Raw genomic sequence first — 20,411 nt, 5'->3', positions numbered from 1 at the left:
GATGGGCTGTGTGGGGAGTTAGGGGGAGAGAACGAGCCGCCCGCTGAGTGGAAGTAAGCGCTGGAGAGGGATTCCGCTCAGGGGGAGCCTTGCTCTGTAGTTACCCATCAATAAATGTCAAGTTCCAGGCACTTCTGTCACCATGTCTACAAAAGAGGACAAAAGCCAGCTTGTGGTCAGGGAGCCCAAGGAAGGAGGTGGACTTGGGGAAGGTTAAGTCTGCAATTCACTTGTCTTGAAAAAATCATTTTTAGTCAGTGAAGGAAGTTTTCAATGAAATCAGAACCTGATACTCTCTCTTTTTTTTTCCCTATTTTACTGCAGAACATTCATGGGAAAAAAATCAGCATTTCTCAGGCATTTTTTTCCTTTTAAGAACCCTCACAACTGACAGGATAAAGCACCACAACCCAAACAACACTTTCTTTTTTTCAAGGCATGAAAGACTCCAAAGGGGGCGTTTCTGCTGCAGCGTTAACATGTTGTTATAAACCTTAGGATCAAGTACTTTATTGATTGATTGATGGAAGCAGAGTTAATTTACAATGATGTGATAGTTTCAAGGATAGAACAAAGTGATTCTGATATATATTAATATATATTATTTTTCAGATTCTTTTCCACTATTGGTTATTACAAAATATTGAATACAGTTCCCTGTGCTATACAATTGAGTACTTAAAATTGGGAAAACAATTGAAAAGAGGCCTACCCTGCTGTGTTGGGTATTCCAGGTGATAGAGACTGCCTTCTGACAGCCTACAAATCAGAAGACTGAGCTCCTTTGTGCAAGAAACTTGCATCAGACACAAAGATTTATAGTGAACGGCCACCAGATGGTGTCTTAGTTCCCCTCCAGCTCACACTCTGGCTTCCTTTGTTCCCTGATGAGAGCTGACATTTCATGGGAAGAGCAGTGCACGCCAGGGAAGATGGTGGGCCAAAGAAGCCACAAGGACGATTTTACCGTTCAGTCTGACAAGACTCCCAGCTCGTAAATGCGGGAGCCGCAGCCAGTGACTGAGAGGGAAGTGGAGGGCATGCGTTTTCACACAGTGGGTGCAACGACTAAGGATTTATCCACTCCCAGCATGCACTTGGACCTGACTCAGGGGTAATTGCTCCTGCCCAATGTGTTGGCGCTGGATTCATAGCTGATTTCTTGCTCATGGGGTGTCTGGGTGACCCCGCTCCAGGAGGAGGGAGACTCTGTTCGTATGGAACCATCTTTACGTAACACACTGACTTTCTAAATAAATCAAATGCATTTCATTTTTAACAAAATTCTCTCTTTGGAGACTGAAATTCCTTTTCTTTTCCACCAGGAAGAGAAAATGGGAATACACGTGGGTAAACTCAGTTCTAAATGAGCATAGTGACCTTTACCATTTTCTTCTCCTTAGTGGACATTTTTATGCTTTTTCCACAGACTTCACAGTTTGTCAGGATAACTGGTCAAACTTTTCTAAGTTACTAGATCTGCCACAGGTTCTTCCAGAATCTGGAGAGGACATGTGCTGTAATTATGACTTTGGGACTTGAGATCCTGTCCCCTCAGGAAATAACCCTGTCCGTCCCCTTAAACTATGTATCCTCTCCTGGAAAATGTTTGGGGGCTGGCTGCCACTGCCGGGGTTACTGGCATATGTGCACACCCATGGAGGGCTTCCCTCGTAGCTCAGTCAGTGAAAAATCTGCCTGCGATGCAGGAGACCCAGGTTCGATCCCTGTGTCGGGAAGATCCCCTGGAGAAGAAAATGGCAACACACTCCAGTACTCTTGCCTGGAGAAGCCCATGCACAGAGGAGCCTGGCGGGCTACAGTCCACAGGGTTGCAAGAGTCAGACATGACTGAGTGACTAAACCACCAGCACACCCATGGACTTCAGGTCGAGCATTAATAAGGAAGAATCCTCAGACTTCCCTGGTTAAGACTCCACACTCCCAATGCAGGGGGCGTGGGTTTGATCCTGGTCAGGGAAAATCCTGCATGTCTAATGGCATGACCGAAAAAATGGGAAAAATCCTTCTTTCCACTTTCTCCTTTTCATTCCCCAAGCCCCGTTCTCCAGCGTTTATCTCAGGGCATGGAGACAACGCAGGCCAAGGCTGGACGGGCCAGGCTGTCATGCGCTCCACCAGCCAGGGAGAGCTGACACCTGGAGGACAATGAAGTCAAGCAGGCTTTAGGAAGCATCTCTATAAACAAAGTTAGTGGAGGTGATGGAATTCTAATTGAGCTGTTTTGAATCCTCAGATATGATGCTGTGAAAGTGCTGCATTCAATATGCCAGCAAATTTGGAAAACTCAGCAGTGGCCACAGGACTGGAAAAGGTCAGTTTTCATTCCAATCCCAAAGAAAGACAATGTCAAAGAATGCTCAAACTACTGTACAACTGCACTCATCTCACACGCTAGCAAGGTAATTCTCAAAATTCTCCAAGCCAGGCTTCAACAGTACGTGAACCATGAACTTCCAGATATTCAAGCTGGATTTAGAAAAGGCAGAGATCAAAATAAAGATCAAATTGCCAACATCCGTTGGATCATAGAAAAAGCAAGAGAGTTCCAGAAAAACATCTACTTCTGCTTTATTGATTACGCAAAAGCCTTTGATTGTGTAGATCACAATAAACTGTGGAAAATTCTTCAAGAAATTGGAATATCAGACCACCTGACCTGCCTCTTGAGAAATCTGTATGTGGGTCAGGAAGCAACAGTTAGAATCAGACATGGAACAACAGAGTGCTTCCAAATACGGAAAGGAGTAAGTCAAGGGTGTATATTGTCACCCTGCATATTTAACGTATACACAGAATACAATCATGCTAAATGCCAGGCTGGATGAAGCACAAGCTGGAATCAAGATTGCTGGGAGAAATATCAATAACTTCAGATATGCAGATGACAACACCGTTATGGCAGAAAGCAAAGAAGAACTAAAGAGCCTCTTGATGAAAATGAAAGAAGAGAGTGAAAAAGCTGGCTTAAAACTCAGTATTCAGAAAACTAAGATCATGGCATCTGGTCCCATCACTCCATGGCAAATAGATGGGGAAACAATGGAAACAGTGACAGAGTTTATTTTTTTGGCTCCAAGATCACTACAGATAGTGACTGCAGCCATGAAATTAAAAGATGCTTGCTCCTTGGAAGAAATACTATGACCAATCTAGGCAACATATTAAAAAGCAAAGATATTACTTTGCCAACAAAAGTCCGTCTATTTAAGGCTATAGTTTTTCCAGTAGTCATGTATGTATGTGAGAGTTGGACTATAAATAAAGCTGAGCACCGAAGAATTGATGCTTTTGAACTGTGGTGTTGGAGAAGACTCTTAAGAGTCCCTTGGACAGCAAGGAGATCAAACCAGTCAATCCTAAGGGAAACCAGCCCTGAATATTCATTGGAAGGACTGATGCTGAAACTCCAACACTTTGGGCACCTGGTGCGAAGAACTGACTCATTAGAAAAGATCCTGATGCTAGCTAGAAAGATTTAAGGCAGGAGAAGAAGGGGACGGCAGAGGATGAGATGGTTGGATGGCATCACCGACTCGATGGACATGAGTTTGAGTAAACTCCAGGAGTTGGTGACGGACTGGGAGGCCTGGCGTGCTGCAGTCCATGGGGTCGCAAAGAGTCAGACACGACTGAGAGACTGAACTTTTAGATCTCTTTTCTTTTTATTAGCAGCAAGCCTCTTTCATTGATTGAGAACATCCACTTTGGTATAGGCATGCATCAACTTCTTAACCTTTATTCATCTGGAAGGTTGATTCTAACATGCCATTTGCACGAAACTTCAAAGTGCTTCAAAAGAGCTAAGTGACCTTCTTTCTTTGTTGTTCAGTCACTTTGTGTGTTCAGGCACACCAGGCTTCCCTGTCCTTCACTATATCCTGGAGTTTGCTCAAGCTTATGTCCCTTGAGTCTCCCTTCTTGCCTGTCCCCTTAAGAGCAGAGCATGGTGCAACTGATGGAAGTGTGCCCAGAGGAGTCAGACAGACTGGTTAAACTCTTAGCTCTGCCACGTGGGTGTTGTGTGGCTTTGCGGACTGCTCCTGGGAACAAGTTTCCACTGCATTCCCACACCACAGTCAGAGATGGTTCAGGGGGCAAGTAGGTCTTGGCCCTGGAGTCCTGGCAACCAGATCCTATTGTTGGCTTTGCGCCACCTGGTGGTTAATAGAGGCAAAGCAGCCCCCTCCAGAGAAAATTTTGGAGCAAGACGCAGTTTTTTCAATGATTTAATCTTGCGTCTTTACTCTCAGTGGGGGAAACGCAGGCTTAGATGGGATGCAGGGTTGTCAGAGCTCCCACAGTAGTAGAGTCGGGTGGTTAAGAACAAGCGTTCTGGCATCTCCATGTCTGAACCTAGCTTTGGCAGACAGGAGCCAGTGTAACCTTGGGCAAGCTTTGTAACTTTCCAGTAATCAGGTTTCTTATCAGTGAAGTAAAGGAAACAGTGCTCACTCCCTCACAGGTTTTAGGATGACGTTAGCCAGTGTGTGTGGAACTGCCCCGACCTCAGAGAGAGAGATGTCTTCAGAGCATGCTGTCTTACAGCGATTTGTCTGTGTTTATAATTTCCCCTATGACCAGTAACACTTACTTGACCTGAGAGAAGGAAGATGAAGAATCTCAAAGATCACTGAAGAAAGCGGCCACAGATATTTGACTTTCAGACAGAACGTCTGACTTTGGTCACTGAGCAAAAGGAGAGTGGGAGTGACCTTCAGCTGCTCCCAGGGTTAAATGCTGGCTAGGCGAGGGAAGGGAAAGGGGCCTAAGCACAGAGCTTGGCGGCAGGGATGCCCCTCGTCTCAGATGGCAGAGGTAGGAACGCAGAGAAGGTTCGGTTTGCTGTGTCTCCGTGGCGCAGAGCCGGGACGACCACAGCCACCCTTCCTCCGGCTCCTCACTCCTGCACTGGTGAGATTTACAAAGCTTGCTCGCTTAATGCTGCAGTGCCGCGGACTTGAAATAAGCACGAAGTCCTCGTCCTTTCCATGACTGGTCTGGCAGTTCTGTTGAAAACAGGGCAAGTGAGCCAGGTGGATGGAGGGGAGAGCGGAAACCTCACTCTCCTATTCCTTCTCTCTGATCTACTGATGGTGTCTCCTGCAGGTCTGATCCACGTCAGGGAGGCCCGGGTGCAGCCTGGATACGTCAGCCTCCCAAGGCAAGCAGCGCAGAAAATGGACCTGGGGAGCAAAAACACACAGTCAATGGCTTCTATGTGCATAGAAAGTTTACTTTTTTCTGTTATTAATATATTCAGATGACACCACCCTAATGGCAGAAAGCGAAGAACTGAAGAGCCTCCTGATGAAAGTGAAAGAGGAGAGTGAAAAAGCTGGCTTAAAACTCAACATTCAAAAAACAAAGATCATGGCATCTGGTCCCATCACTTTATGACAAATTGATGGGGATAAAAATGGAAACAGTGACAGACTTTATTTTCTTAAGCTCCAAAATTACTGTGGACAGTGACTGTAGCCATGAAATTACAAGACACTTGCTCTGTGGATGAAAAGCTCTGACAAACCTAGGCAGCGTGTTAAAAAGCAGAGACATCACTTCGCAGACAGAGGTCGGTATAGTCAAAGCTGTGGTTTTTTTCAGCAGTCATGTACAGATGTGAGAGTTGAACCATAAAGAGGCTGAGCGCCAAAGAATTGATGCTATTGAACTGCAGTGCTCTTGAGAGTCCCTTAGACTGGAAAGAGATCAAACAAGTTAATCCTAAAGGAAATCAACCCTGAAAATTCATTGGAAGAACTGATGCTGAAGCTGAAGCTCCAATACTTTGGCCCTGATGCGAACAGCCAACTCATTAGAAAAGACCCTGATGCTGGGAAAGATTGAAGGCAGGAGGAGAAGTAGGCAACAGAGGATGAGATGGTTGGATGGCATCACCGACTCGATGAACATGAGTTTGAGCAAACGCTGGGAGACAGTAATGGACAGGCAACCCTGGTGTGCTGCAGTCCATGGGGTAGCAATGAGCTGGACAGGACTGAGCAACTGAACAACAATATATTCAGCATTGTGTGCGTACTAAGTCGATTCAGTCGTGTCCGGCTCTTTGTAGCCCTATGGACTGTGGCCCAGACTCTTCTGTCCATGGGATTCTCCAGGCAAGAATACTGGAGTGGGTTGCCATGCCCTCCTCCAGGGGATCTTCCCGACCCAGGAGTTGGGCATTTCTCTCGTGTCTCCTGCGTTGGCAGATGGGTTCTTTACCATGAGCACCCCCTGGGAAGCCCATATTCAGCAGTATGTCTTTTAATTTGAAGAGGTTCTTTATAGCCTCATCTGATGGGGACTGTATATCCACAGGTGCTACCCCAAAACAGGTTTTTTCCTCCCTCTTCTTTCCCAGTCCATTCCACTTTCTGCTCCAAATCTTGTTGTTGCTCACACTCATACTTGATGTGATCAGAGATAGAACTTACCTGGAAATGGATGGTGAAACAAACCAGTGCACTTTCCTAGAATGTTTCTCCCCTTTCCCCACCTTCGGGATGTTCTCAGGGGCCTGTTCACAATGCTGGTGCCTGTGGAGAGTCGGGGAGCGCAAGGTGGGAGTGGAGGGTGAAATGGGAGAGACTCTCCGAGAAGGAAAAGCAGAGGGTATCAGAGTGTCTTGGTTTGCAGTAGACACCAGGTTTGGTTTGTTTGTTCATGGATCCACTCACTTAATCAATGATTATTTATCAGGTATACGGTTTGTGCCAGGCGCAACGAGGGATGCACAGTCCTGCCGACTGGGGTCTCACAGTCTGTCTCTGTAACTGGCACCTATGAGGCAGAAGCCCCCGCTAATCACACAGCAGGATAAACACCCTGAAAGAGATGTACCCAGGGCATGGAGGGCACCCAGGGGAGGGTGCTTAGAAGTGAGGGAGGCGTCTTGTTGACTCCTTGAAATCGAGTGTGAGGCCAAGAGACTAGTAGGTGCAGGGAGCAGAGAGAGGGCGGCACAGCCGGCAGGAGGAGAGCTTGTTCAAAGGCATAAAAAGCAGCAAGATTTGGGGGTAAGGGCAGATTCTGAAAGACTGAGACCCAGAGCGTGTAGGAAGCCCTAGAGGGGAGGCTCAGAGGAAAGGCAGGTCTCAGAGCAGGAGGGCTCTGAGGAAGAACGGGCAACGGGAAGGCATCAGGGTTCCGGTGAGCCACTCACCCCGTGAACACCGTACAAAAGCAGCTGTGGGGCTGAAGGGTGCTGAGAAACGCAAGCAGACACTTCCTACGGTAAACTCGTGCTGGAGGAGGCTCCTGAGAGTCCCTTGCACTGCCAGGAGATCTAACCAGTCCATCCTAAAGGAGATCAACCCTGAATAGTCACTGGAAGGACTGACGCTGAAGCTGAAGCTCCAGTATTTGACCACCTGATAAGAACCGCCCCCAGGCTGGGAAAGACTGAAGGCCAAAGGAGAAGGGGGCAGCAAGGTTGAGACGGTCAGACAGCATCACCGACTCCATGGACGTGAATTTGAGCAAATCCAGGAGACTGTGGAGGACAGAGGAGCCTGTGCTGCCATCTATGGGGCTGCAAAGAGTAAGACACAACTTAGCGACTCAACAACAACAACATCAAGGTAAACTGAGCAACTGATGACAAAACCTGGTGTCACCAGTGGCAGCAAGAGGTGAAGAAGGCAGGCATCCCGGTGCATCAGGAAAGGGAGAGGGCCTTCTGGCAACACCCACTTTCACTTCTGCCCCAAGTAATCCTGGTTTTTCTGTTTACACAAAATTGCTCTGTGACTTTTGCTATATATTTCAGTTAAATTCAATGAGGAAAGGAAAGAAAGCCCTTTCTAGACGAGTATCTATTCCTAACAGGATCTATTCCAGCTGCATGGTATCTGGACGGGGACCTCATCTAATGCATATTTTTTCTCCATCCTAGTGCCGAGCACCTGGGCTGGCTCCTACTAACTCGCTCACTGGATTACCCACATACATCTTTATGAGAACTGCTCTAGTCAAGGCTATGGCTTTTCCAGTGGTCATGTATGCATGTGAGAGTTGGACTATAAAGGAAGCTGAGTGTGAAGAACTGATGCTTTTGAACTGTGGTGTTGGAGAAGACTCTTGAGAGTCCCTTGGACTGCAAGGAGATCCAACCAGTCTATCCTGAAGGAGATCAGTCCTGGGTATTCATTGGAATGACTGACGCTGAAGCTGAAACTCCAATACTTTTGGCCACCTGATGGGAAGAGCTGACTCATTGGAAAAGACCCTGATGCTGGGAGGGATTGAGGGCAGGAGGAGAAGGGGACGACAGAGGATGAGATGGTTGGATGGCATCACCGACTCAATGGACATGAGTTTGAGTAAACTCCGGGAGTTGGTGATGGACTCGGAGGCCTGGCGTCTACGGTTCATGGGGTCGCAAAGAGTCGGACACGACTGAGCGACTGAACGGAACTGACCTTCTCTGCACATTTACATTCCTCTTACTTTGTTTCCTCACTTTCTCTCTCCTGGTTTAGTCAAGGAAATTCCTAATGAACTTTAAAATTTTTCCTCTAAGCAATCTTCCATGACATTCTTCTCTATTCTGAGAACTAGATGCAAGCAAGTTTTGACTTGCAAATTCTCACTCAGCAGCTGGCTATTCCAGCTGAGGCTCCTATGTTTCTACATTTGCCTTTCTCTCTGAAGGCCCCTAAAGGAGAATAACTTCATTCTTTAAAAATGCAAAGTTTCTCATTTTGAAAGCCCCTGTATTGCAGTTGCCTTTTATGATGATTATCTTACATAAAATGTGTTGGAATTGCATTAAAATAGCCATCTACTGGCATAAACACACTTCAGTAAATGCATACAGTAAGTATGCTAACTTACAGCTTTTCTTCAATGATTTTACATTTTTTATAAATCCTGCAAAGAAATTTACTATTGCATTAAGCTATTTCATTGTTAAGTTTTTGAAAGACACATCTTGTCTGAATCCTCAGCTATATGCTTTAGTCTATTTATAGCTGGAAAGAAAAATAAAAGTGTTGGTCGTTCAGTCATGTCTGACTCTTTATAACCCCATGGACTGTAGCCCACCAATCTCCTCTGTCCATGGAATTATCCAGGCAAAAATACTAGAGTGGGTTGCTATTTCCTTCTCCAGGGGATCTTCCCAACCCAGGGACCGAACCTGGGTCTCCTCACTGCTGGCAGATTCTTTACTGTTTGAGCCACCAGCAAATATTTATATTCCTATTTATAACTGGAACAGAAATGAAATCAGTGCTTCCAAAATAAACCTTCCAGCTTCAGAGGTCAGCTCGTCTGAACTGAGTCTCACAACTTAGAGTTGGGGGAAGCCCCCCCAAATGGGGCCAGCCCACCTGAGCTGTCTGAAGACACTTGGAGGAAGCTCCTGAGACAGTGTGAGCAGTAAGTCATTCCAGAGCAGTTCTTCCCTACCAGCGGGGGCCTGTCCAGGGCACAGGCGTGGACTTAGGAGGCCGACACACGGCCAGTCACTGACAAACCAGATAAGCTTGCTGAGTCGGTTTGTGGAACATGTTTTCATTTTAGCTGTTCCACATTAGTCAACAGGAGAATTTTAAAGTCATCTGATGAAAACAGCCAGGATCCCCTTTGCCAACATCCTGCACTGGTGCCCTACTAAACAGCACCTGCGCAGAGGCATCCACATTTCAGAGCTGAGATCCGGGGACAGCTGGGCCCTAGGGGCTGCTCCAGCAAACTTCTCCTGGGACTTGGTGGCGCCAAGAAGAACACCTCCGAGGCCTGTGTCATCCCTGACATGGAGCAGAAATCTGTGTCGAAGGCAGACAGTAGAGACGCCATGTCACCTGTAAGGGTTCCAGCACACGCAAAACGTGCCTCAGACGAGGTCCCCTTCCAATTACCATGTAGCTGGGGACGCAGGGTGTTGGAACACAAGATAAGCAGACACGTGATTACCAGCCCCCTCAGAGCAGCCATTGCGTGTGCTCGGGATTCAGCCTTTTCCTCTTTGGAAACCAAGCATCACAACAACGCAGTTCAGGTGAGCCAACCGGTGGGCGACAGAGCGCTCACAGGCAGGGCTTCCAAGCTGTCTAAAATCAGCTGCTGTGTAAACTTCAGGGTTACTTTAATTTGAGGCAGAACCGGAACGTTCCCCCAACATACATTCTCTCTCTTTCTCTTAGTGGGAAAAGCGAAGCAGATTGGCTTAGGTGCATTTGGAGTCAGAGAATGTCTTGTCGAGAAAAGACTGTGATGATTCAGATGCAAACAAAACTGGTTACAATTGTGGAAAGAAGGGTCCATCAGTTTAGGCTAAAATCCTTAATAGCAGTTGTCTCAGGTAAGGAAGACTAAAGGTAGGCAGTCTCTGCCTAGGAGAAGGCTTCAGGGATCCAGACTTCTTTACTGCTCCTCCATCACCCTTGACATGAAGCTTCCACCTCATTGCTTCCAGATGGCTGCATGGGCTCCATCCATTTTACATAGCAAACTCCAACACCCTCGTACTTTGCTATACACGGAGATTCATCTGTGGACACTGAGGGGCGACTGTATAATTTTCTACATTAATCAGAATGGGTTGAGTTATGCCTACTTCTCCTATCCTCACATGGTGGAAAGCAGAGAAGGAAGCCATAACCCTATGGGAATCAGTACAGATCTGTGGGAGCAACTCCGTATTTGGGAGGCTCTCCCTGACTCTCATAAGGGCACTGACCCCATTTATGAGGGCTCCACCCTCCCCGTCATCTAATCCTAATCTCCTCCCAAAGACTCCACCTCCTGACACGATCACACGAGGGGTATCACTTCAACATATGATTGTTGGGGGACAAGAACCTCCTCCACCGCACACAAAGAATTTCAATGTGTTCCTTTTCTGTTCTAGAATGGCCTCATGAGAAACAAGGTCTGGGCTCTAAGAGTTTACAGCTGCTTTTAGCTCACGTTTTGTGTCTGTTTGCTAAGTAGAATAAGATCATCAACCTTGCTCTTTACCTTTAGCTTCTACATTAACTGATTCTCTTCCACCTATATTCTGACTAATTTTTTAAAAAAAGAAAAAAGAACACTTCTTCTCTTTAATTTCTTCCTGAAACAGCAGGCAGTGACGTGTGCTGCGGGCTTTACCCACACCAGGGCAAACAACGTTTGGAAGTTAAACAGCTCCCCACACCCCTCCACACGCCTCCACACCCATTAGTGTGGATTCAGTCCTGAGCAGAAATCTGATAACTGGGTTTGCAGCTCTTTCTTTGAAAGAAAGGTACAAAAAACCCTAAATCTGAAACTTGAAAGTAAGAAAGACTTGAGGATGTCTGCTACTTCAGGCTGCTCGCAAGTCGTGTCCCAATATCCTCCTCCTCCTCCAATTCACAGAGTCCCAGTGAGAACTGTCTTCATCAGAGCACGGAGGGCGGTAAACTGACTCCAGAGGCCGTGGAGCGGGCTCTGCTCTGCGTCTAGTCTGGGCAGAAGGGGAAAAGCATTGATGCCTCTGGCAGGGATGGCAGGGGGCGGTGCTGTCCTGATGCCCTTCTACCCCAGACATGGTCTGAGAACAAATAACAGAGCAGCACTCAAGTGGGGGTCTGCATGATATGTTGCTTATGATTTCTGACTTGAGAATGGCAGAATCTGAGACTCTGAAAAAAGTCAAGGGAAAAAGGAGCGTCTCAGAAATAAACTCCCAAGCAGAGAGGTATGAGAGCCGGAGTCTCTAGCAGCCTCCTGGCCTGCTGTTTCTGCCCCAGGGTCCTCCTCTGGGACCCAGGCCCACTCCCCTGCTGTCAGGAGGCCTGGGATCTGGCAGCGTTCCCTTCCTTGTCAGCTGTCAGATCTGCAGACTCCATCCCTCTGGTTCCCCTCCTGAAAATCACTTGCCGAGTAGACAGCCTTAAGGCTAAACTTTTGTCTTGTAGCTCCCACAAATTTGTATTTATTCCCTTAAGCTTATGTCTTATTATTGGCAAATCACCAAACAAAAAAAAAAAAAAGAAAAAAATAGATGAGGGTCAGACATTCGCCATTCTGGAGAAATTCCAGAAGCTGTGAATATCTCAGGGGCCTCCAGCCCCGCCACACTCACAAGGGACACTGATGCCCTGCCCTTCCGCATCGCCCCCTCTGTCCCCCACTGCCCACAGCCTCCCCCTCCTCCAGGGACCAGGGTGGCTGATCGAAGATTGACTAGTAGTGGCTACCCAGGTGCTGGAGGCAGAAGTGATGGCACAGGTGCCAACCGATACTCTCACAGAGAACCCACGCTTCCAGGGAATGCTTTAACGTCAGTGAAATGCTTTCTCCATAAAGAAGTCACCTCCGAGTGCTTTCTCACAGGACCGCACAGGGCAGATACACTTTCCTGGGGGCTCAAATGTTAAAGACGAGCACAGGAACTCAGAGGAGAACGGTCCCATAAGGAGGGCTTGGGATTGCTAGCCTCAGGGGCGCGTGCCAACTCAACGGGCCAGAGCAAGCCGGGGCACAGAGGGGGAGTTCCGTCCTGCCCCTCCCTGAGCAGGGAGCTCTCAAGCTCCTGTGACATTTCTGCTATTTAGGAGAAGGGGACCCATCTTCTGGAGAAGGCACCCCTGCTTCAGGGCCGCAGCCTGCTGGGCAGAGCTGGGGTGCAGCTCGCGGGGCTGGCCCTCTGCCCAGACCGGCGGTCGCCAAGCGAGCACGTGAGAGAGCCCCATGTGGCGAGATCGTCCCGGTTTTCAACAGAAGTTAGGGGTCCAGACTTTAATGGGAGCGCTCCTGATTTATAAGTGTAGGCAACTGTTTCAAATATTTTACAACACCATGTCGACTGGACCCAACATAATAATTAATGGTCACTGAAGCAGAAGGTCGGGGAGGCAGGCCCAGACGGTCCTCACGCTTGAGAAGATGGCTAAGGGGAAAACAATGGGGTTTAGAGGGATGGGCAGACCAAGAAAGTAAAAGGAGGAGGAACTGGCCTCCACACAAGAGGGACTGAAGAAAGCAGTCAGAATGTGGGAACTCCCTGCTTATTTTATTTTAGTGCCTTCCACGAAGAAGAGGGCTGGAAACGGTGGGCCAGCACAACGAGAGTGGAGCTTAGCAGCCCTCTGGCCTGGCAAGTTCAGCAGAAGAATTAGTGCATACAGCACAGACCATCATCAGGCACAATTCTCAATGTTTTAGCTCAGTTACTCTACCAATAACCCTGTTAGATGGGTGCTGTTATAATCCCCATTTTACAGACGAGTAAACTGAGGCACAGAGAGGTTAAATCACTCGCTCAAGGTCCATCAGCCAGCAAATGGCAAGCTGGGATTTGAGCCCGGGCCTCCTGGTTCCAGAGTTCTCAGCACTGACTCCCCATCAGCAGGAGAAAAACATGCAGATAGGACTCTCAGCTTTTGAGGTCACCTGTGAGAATCCTGGAGAAAGGGAGGGAGCCAGAAAACTGCAGACAGACATACTGTGTCCTAACTTTTAGTACGAAGTTTCAAACAAAATATTTTACTTATACAAAAATATAAATAATCATACATTAATATTATAATGTTATTAAATATAAGTAACAGTAATATACCTATGCACCCATCACGGAGCTTAAGAAACAAATGTTTACAGATGCGTTGCCGCATGGATCCCTCTAAACCTCTCTACTGAGCCTCTGCACCCTGACGTGGGTTTGTATGCTTCCACCAGCTCTGTGTGTATCCATGAACAGCTTACCCCATTGTTCGGCAAGTTTTAGATCCTATATGTAGCCTGCAGTGATATCTGTTTCTCTAGCACTATGTTTTTCAAACCAATCTACACAGATACGTGTCGTTCATGTTCATTCATACTTGGTACACTTTTTTTTTTCACAAATCTTAAAGGTACAGCTCAAGGTATTTTTTACGAAGTGATTGTATTGGGCTTCCATGGTGGTTGAGTGGTAAAGAATCCACCTGCAAATCAACTCCTGGGTCGGGAAGATGCCCTGGAGAAGGAAATGGCAACCCACTCCAGTATCCTTGCCTGGGAAATCCCACGGACAGAGGAGCCTCGTGGGCTACAGTCCACAGGATCTCAAAAGACTCAGACACAACTTAGCGACTTAGCAGCAGCAACAAGCAACCATCACTTAGCTTGAAAAAGATATGTGGAACATTTCCAGGGTTTAGGTGCCTTCCTTGTACACCCTCACGTGTTTGTTCATTTTCATTGCAGGGTAGAATTCCACTGTATCAACATGCCACGATTTTACTGATGAACATTCAAGCTGTTTGAACTTTTTCTCGTAGTAAAGAACGCTGCTGTGAACATTTGGGTCCATGTCTCTTCGGGCGTGTGAGCAAGAACTGAGCTGGGGTCTACACCGAGGCTCCGTCTTGCTGGGTGGAAGGTGGGGGGGGGGGGGGCGGGAAGCCTGCACCCCTCCAGCTTTCCTAGATGTGGCCAGCTGCTCTCCAGAGCCACCCAACCCCACCACACTGCAGTGTGAGAAGGTCCCAGCCTCCATGTCCTGATGTAATGCGTGAGAAATGGTTTCTCACCCTGATTTTTAATTTGCATTTCCCTGCTTGCAAGTGGGGTGGAGCATCTTTGGTATTTAGGCTTCCTCTCCTATCCCCGTGCCCTTGGCCAGTTTTGCTGTTGGTTTTTTATCTTTTACTTACTGATTCTTTGGAGTCTGTGCGTTATCTGGAAAGTACTCCCATGTCAGTGACCCATCAGGGCATGCGGGCTTCCTTCAACTTTCACAAGTGGGAAGAGGATTCTTTTATGAGCTATGGAGCATTGAGTATGATTTAAAACAATGATTCCTAGCAACATCCTAGAACAGATTATTCAGTGGGTGATTTGTGAGCATTTAGAAGTGATGGTTGGGAGGGGCACAGATCACCAAAAACAAGTCACACCAGCCTGTCAGCCTTATCTCGGTAGGTTTCAACTGTCAGTCACCACCATCGGGTGATACCTGTAAATCAGGAGCCACAGAGAGCTTTCACTGAAGCCTGAGACCAGAATTACCACCTCCTCACTCTATAGACTGGAAGGGTGAGGCTCCAAGCTCATCAGCAGTGAAGGGACTGAGGCAGAACCGTGGCCTGCAGACCAGGGAAGTGCTGAGGTTTTTCTGCAGGGATTTCAGCAAGGTCTTTAAACTTGACCTTGTCTACTAGTAGAAAAATAAGGCCTGAGTCACTGATATCATATAGGTTTATTACTGTGTCCTGTGGGAATTTTCTGGAGTCCTGCACCTCTGTTCTGAGCTCATTCACCAAGCCCATCAATGTTATTTAAGGGAGCAGAGATGACATGCAGCCGTATTTGTAAAGGGCTTGAAACTGAATTAAATACAAATTCTTAACAGATGGGCCAGTTTGAACCAAATGCAAATTAATGGCAACACAAAGGAAGAGGTCTGTCCAGACCTTCCTCCCCTCCTTGACTTCAAAGACCCAACCAGGGAGGAGGCAAGAGGGATCCTCCCGAGGGGTCCAAGGCAGGTGGGAGCATCTTGTTGGGGCGGGTGAACCAGAATGAGTCAGAGGCTGAGCCCAAACCCAGGAAGAGTTAACCCTGGCTGAGTCCCAAGGGCAGAACTGTGCCAGAAAGGGCCTCTGAGGCCCAGGGTCAGGATGGGGGAGCTGGCGGAGGGGAGCCCAGGATGGTCACCGCCCCAACTCAGGAGCAGCTAGGGCTACCATCAGGGGTGTGAAGGGTGAGGGTCCTGCCTCCCTTAAAGCCACCAGACAACGGATGGCAAGTCTTAGAGGAAAAAGCCTTGACTGCACAGGTGGTGGGTGTCACATCCAGGTGGGAACAGGTCGTGTCCTAGAGGTCACTCACCTGGTGCACCGTCGAAAAGGCCCACAGATCCAGACCAGTGTGGCCATCCCAACTCCAGGCCCGTTGATCCAGGGCTGGAGGGCTGGCTCAGGGTCAAGTTCAAGGAGCACCTGATTCGTGTGGAAGGGAAGCGGGCTCGGTGGAAAGGCCCGAGGTGGGAGGGGGTGGCTGCGACCAGAAGTCTCACATTCACTGCAAGCCAAACGAACCAGGAACATTTCTTTCTTTCTTCTTTTTTTTTTTTTTTTTGGAAAAATTTCTAAAATACTCCTTTCAGACAGAGAAAGAGGAAAAAACAATTTTTGAACATGCTATTAGGACAAATGTTTGTTCTTTTCTCCCTCGGATCACAAAAGTGATAAACATTCATTGTCAGTTTCGGAAAACAAAGTCGGAAGAGAACTAAGACTCACACTCCTATCCACAGAAGACTGTTGTTACTGTTCCCATGTAGAGCCTCCTTCCAGACCTACATACGCTTGGAGATAAACCTTTGTTTGCTTGTTTGTTTGTTTGTTTGCCAAACTGGGGTCATACTATTTGTTTTGTGACCCAATTTTTGCACTTAACTACATACTGTCTTCTATTCTCTTCAACCCCATTGTAATGGCCACAGAACTTTCCATTGTATGAACATACCATCCTTTTTTTAACAGACCTCTCACTGTCAGATCTACATCAATATAAACCTTGACATATAATCCGGACGTTGATCTAGACAAACAAGCCCAACACTTCAGCTGTGCCCTTGAGAAGCCAAGGAGCCAGCTCCATGCTCAAGAGGGCCCCGAGTGAGGTCCTGACCCACAGGCCAGCACCCTCTCAGGCCTCACATCCGGTTCAGGAGGAGTCCAGGCCTCTGGGCAGCGGTCCCTGACTCGTCCCTCTTCCTCTCTCTCTGGCCCCCTCCATGGACCAACTGCCCCTCTCACCACATCCCAGCTTCGCTGTGAGTGGCAGATTCACACCTCCAAGACCTTCCTCTCAGTGTCACTGCCATCTCTGTGTTGACTGAAAACAGACTGTCCCCTAGGACACGGCTTCCCTGGGAGCCCTCCCCCACTGTCATTTCCAAGCTATTTCTCTCTCTCTCTTTTTTTAAAAAACCACAGTTTATTTCCAGGTGTGTCATGCGGTTGCGCCCCTGATGGCCCTACAGTAAAAAGTTCGCTGCCAAGGCAGGAGACACAGGTTAGCTCCATGAGTCAGGAAGATCCCCTGAAGAAGGGACTGGCTACCCACGCCAGTACTCTTGCCTGGAGGATTTCGTGGACAGAGGAGCCTGGTGGGCTACAGTCCCTGGGGTCACAAAGAGCTGGACACGACTGAGCGACTAAACAGCTACGACACACTGGGGCGTCACGGCCGCCTCTCCTCCTTTCTGTCGTTACTGACCTCTGACGTGCCCCTCTTCATGAGTAATTCTAGCTCTGACTCGGTAACTGCCCGTCAGCTTTCACCCTGTCTTCATCCTCAGCGACTTTTACAGCCACGCTGAGGCGCCAACCAGCACCATAGGGACCAAATCCTCTGCTAGTTTCCCGGGGCTGCTGCGATGAGTTAAACACAAACTGATCCTCTCACAGTTCCAGAAACCAGAGTCCCCAGTCAAGGCACGGACAGGGCCACAGTCTCCCCAAGACTCTGGGGAGGACCTTCCGTCCCCGTCCAGGCTCCGGCGGCTCCTGAGTTCTGCGGCTGTAATCATGCATCTGTCTCTTCACGTGGCTCCACCTGTGTGTCCATCGCCTCTTTTCTAAGGCGATGCTCATCTCTTTTCTAAGCCATTCTCTTGTGACAAAAGCCCAACCCTGACTGATGTAAATGTTGACCTTCCACCTGCCTACCTTTTCACTGGAAAAGACCCTGATGCTGGGAAAGATTGAGGACAGGAGGAGAAAGGGACGACAGAGGATGAGATGGTTGGATGGCATCACCAACTCAATGGACAGGAGTCTGAGCAAACTCCACGAGATGGTGAAGGACAGGAAGGCCTAGCGTGCTGCAGTCAGTAGGGTCACAAAGAGTCAGGCTTGACTGAGAAACTAAACAACAACCTGCCTGTTCTTGAGCAACTGACCCTGGCAAGAAAAACAATCACACAATCCACCAAGCTGGCTGTTTTCACTGTAAATTCATGACCCCACACCTCGCATGGGCATGACTTGGCTGCCCTGTCAGTTTTCATAGAGTCCACTTTCCCCAGGAGCTGGGAGCACACTATTCTCTCTCCAAGGCTCCCATATGATCTCCTGTCCCACCTTCAATGTCAGCTCATGACCTGCTTCATCCTTAGCTGTCAGATAGGGCCCAGTTCTCCTCCCATCCCCAACTCTGCAAATGTACCCACAACGACACCTGTCTCCCACCTGTCAAGGCCACCCCTTTGCCCGAACTCACCTCAGAGTGGAAACTCACAGAGCTCAGAGTCTGTGACCTGAGCCCAAAACAGTGTCCAACATGCATCAACGCCGAATGCTTGCTGAATGAAGGGGGTCGTCCTTCCTGCATTCTCTCTTTCTCTTGTACCATCAATCTCTTCTCTACTAGATCCTTCTCACTAACATGCAGATGTGGACTCTCCTTGAGTCCACAAGCCCTCAGCTTTGCCCCTTTCTCTGTTCCCCTTCATAGCAAACCTTCTCCACCAATGTCTACAACAAACTGTTACCTCTACTTCATCACCAACCATTAAGCAGGTAGGTCTTCAGTCCTCTTCAGTCTGGATTCTGGCCCCATTACTCCCTCAAAACTCCTCTCATCGAGGTCATTAGTGATTCCCATGTCGTCAAATCCAGCTTCATCTAATATAACCAGTCCTGGAAGGGACAAACACAGCTGCCCACCTCCTTTCCTTGAATCACTCTTGTCTCCTGTTGTGTGCTAAGTCGCTTCAGTCGTGTCCAACTCTTTGCGACCCTATGGACACCAGGCTCCTCTGTCCATGGGATTCTCCAGGCAAGAATATGCAGTGGGTTGCCATCCCCTTTTCCAAGTGATCTTCTTTACCCAGGGATCAAACCTGCGTCTCCTAGGTCTCCTGAATTGGCAGGCAAGTTCTTTACCACTCGCGCCACCTGGGAAGCCCCCCCCATCTCTGGTTGGCCTGATCCAGTAGCCTTCAGTGCTTGCTCATATCCCACCAGACACTTCTTATCAGTCTCCTTCTCCTGGTCACTCTCTCCCTGATCTCTACATATACCTCCTCATTTGTGTCTATGTGTTCCTTTTTCTAGATATTTTCATCCATGGCTTGAAACCCCATCCATTTACTGATAACATCCAAATTTATTCCTTCATTTGAATACACCTAACGTCCAGACCCTTACATTCATCCAAGTACCAGTTTAGTACTTCCTTCAGATACTTCAGTGGCATCTCAAACTTGACATTTCCTAAATGATATCCTTGATTCCCACCCCTCTATCCAACCTATCTCCTCCATCAGGTTCCAGATAATGGTGCCACCATCATGCTACTGTAGCTCAGGCCCAACAACTAGCATCATCCTTGTGGGAACGTTTCTGGAGCTAAGATCTGAGAACAGGAAATTCCGAGTCAGAGTCTTTACAGCACTTCTTAAATGAGTAGAGATCTTTGGCTTGTATTCATCACGAATAACAAATGAGGCTTTGAAGCTCCTGACTTTCTCATCTCTGGGGTGAGTTATGGGGATTGTTTTTTAAATATGTAGTTTTCTTTACCTGGGGGCTCCCCTGGTGGCTCAGATGGTGAAGAATCTGCCTGCAATGCAGGAGACCTGAATTCCTTGCCTGGGTTACCCACTCCAGTATTCTTGCCTGGAGAATTCCATGGAGAGTGGAGCCTGGTGGACTACAATCCATGGGGTCAGAAAGAGTCAGACACAACTGACGACTAACACTTTCCCTTTTTTCACTTTTTCTTTACCTGGAACTCTTCCTGTCTCTGAAGCACTGGTTGAATTCACTAGGGTTCTTAGAGGTAAATGATGGACACCAAATCAGCTGACTCAGGTAGGAAAAAAAAAAAAAAAGAACCGAAAGGAGCCTGGGTAGCCTATGCAGAGACACGGAAAGGAATGGAAACTATGGGAACATGGGCGGCCCACAGCAGAGCTCAGTCAGCATCATGCCCTAGGTCCTGGCTGTGGCCATTCTGCCCAACCACCCTCTGGACACGTCACAGTGCTGCTGCCATCACGGTCATTGCCTGAAAACCAGGCCGCTCACCCCTGACACTTTGCTTCACTAACTCAAGTGTCCAAGCCCCAGGTAGACGGATCTGCCTGGCCCAGCATGGGTCGCTGCCCATGCCCTGGCTTCCCAGTTGCTGGGTTTCCCATATGGGTCATCTCAACAGCCTCCCCCAAAACTCAACAACCTCCAAGGTGCCCGATGCCACCGCTCACAGTGGCTGGTTACAGACCCTGTCTGAGTCTTTGGAGAGGAAGTGTGACTCGGAGGGTGGAGGATGTGTCACGTAAGGCTTAGTTTATGTCATTTTGGAGTTCTGGCCACCCATCTGTCCTTCTCTCTGTCTGTCCCATCCTGCTGGCAAGTTCTGCCTTTGGGGTGTCAGTGGCCATCTTCATGCTCATGCTGGGCGTCTCCTACAGT

At 48.2% G+C, this 20,411-nt stretch overlaps 1 long non-coding RNA gene across 2 annotated transcripts in view; it reads right to left on the bottom strand.

Annotated features, from left to right (window-relative positions):
* Window positions 1-321: 321 nt before the first annotated feature.
* The window catches only part of LOC139037729 (uncharacterized), a 60,517-nt gene continuing 40,427 nt past the window's right edge, over window positions 322-20,411 (bottom strand). The window contains exons 4-5 of one of the 2 annotated variants that reach the window (XR_011490572.1): window positions 15,814-16,083; window positions 322-5,207 (exon numbers count right to left, since the gene is read on the bottom strand). This is a non-coding gene — a long non-coding RNA (uncharacterized lncRNA). The remainder of the gene's footprint in view (window positions 5,208-15,813; window positions 16,084-20,411) is intronic. The other variant, XR_011490573.1, reaches the window with a different exon arrangement.

This window comes from Odocoileus virginianus, chromosome 12 (assembly GCF_023699985.2).
Source record: "Odocoileus virginianus isolate 20LAN1187 ecotype Illinois chromosome 12, Ovbor_1.2, whole genome shotgun sequence".
Classification (NCBI taxonomy): Eukaryota; Metazoa; Chordata; class Mammalia; order Artiodactyla; family Cervidae; genus Odocoileus; species Odocoileus virginianus.
The sequence above is the reverse complement of the archived record's forward strand: the minus strand, read 5'-3'. Positions and strand labels throughout refer to the sequence as shown.